At 36.0% G+C, this 1,120-nt stretch overlaps 1 non-coding gene across 1 annotated transcript; it reads left to right on the plus strand.

The window, feature by feature from the left end:
- Window positions 1-482: 482 nt before the first annotated feature.
- On the plus strand, window positions 483-589 carry LOC147821582 (U6 spliceosomal RNA). Its single transcript, XR_015446841.1, has one exon. It is a non-coding gene; the product is annotated as a U6 spliceosomal RNA (small nuclear RNA).
- Window positions 590-1,120: the final 531 nt, after the last annotated feature.

Consider the following 1,120-nt stretch of genomic DNA (forward strand, 5'->3'; position numbering starts at 1 on the left):
ATCCTTTGATCCGGATATTCCCCTGCTGGGAATCTTCCTAAAAGATTTTTTTAAAAATCATAACACAGTGATAATAGTGCACCCATGTTCAAAGCAGCACAGGTTGGAATAGCTAAAACTTGGAAACATCTCATTTGCCCGTCAACTGGAGACTTGATAAAAAAAAATGTTTTTTTAATACAATGGATTACTACTCAGCCACAGAGAATGAGAAACTAGAGACATTAAAGCTAAATAAATGCACATTGAGGCCATACTCTTAAGTGAAATAAATAGAACACACATGTGTAAATACCAAATATTTTAACTGGTGTGAGAAACTGAAAGTGTAAATGAGGATCAACACATTTAACAGATAATGCGAAATAGGAAGAAAAGTTCCAAAGGGAAAGTGCAAGGGGTAGGAGAAAGGAAAGAAGGGAACGGAAAAAATATGAGAAAAGATAACAGTGGAAACAAAGTCTTTGGAAATGGGAGGGGTGGTGCTCTCTTCAGCAGCACATATACTAAAATTGGAACTATACAGAGAAGATTAGCATGGGCCCTGCACAAGGATGACATGCAAATTCATGAAGTGTTCCATATTTTTATAGAACTCCACCCAGCCATGATAAAAAAAATCTACACCTAGACATATAATAGTCAAGATGCCAGAAACCCAACAGAATAACAAGATTCTAAAGGCAGTTAGAGAAAAGAAACAAATCACCTACAAAGGAAAGCCCATCAGAATCATGGCAGATTACTCAACACAAACTCTCAAATCAAGGAGAGCCTGGAGTGAAGTATTTCAAGCCCTAATAGAAAATAACTTCCAACCTAGACTGTTGTTTCCTACAAAATTATCTTACAAAATCAATGGGGAAATTAGATACTTTCATGACAAAGAACACCTGAGAAATTTTATGAACACCAAACCGTCAGTCCAAACAATTTTATACAATATCCTAGAAAAAGACAATTAAGGTCACAATTCCATGAGGGCCAACAGAGTGAAGACACCACGCAAGGTAAGACACTAAAGTGAAAGGGGGGAAAAGAAGAAATAAAAGAGCCAACAAGAGTAAAACATCATGACAAGGATAAATCAATATCTATCAATTACAACTATCAGTGTTAA

This window comes from Heterocephalus glaber, unplaced genomic scaffold (assembly GCF_053883595.1).
Source record: "Heterocephalus glaber isolate CG9 unplaced genomic scaffold, H.glaber_assembly_v1.0 deba00001729, whole genome shotgun sequence".
NCBI lineage: Eukaryota > Metazoa > Chordata > Mammalia > Rodentia > Bathyergidae > Heterocephalus > Heterocephalus glaber.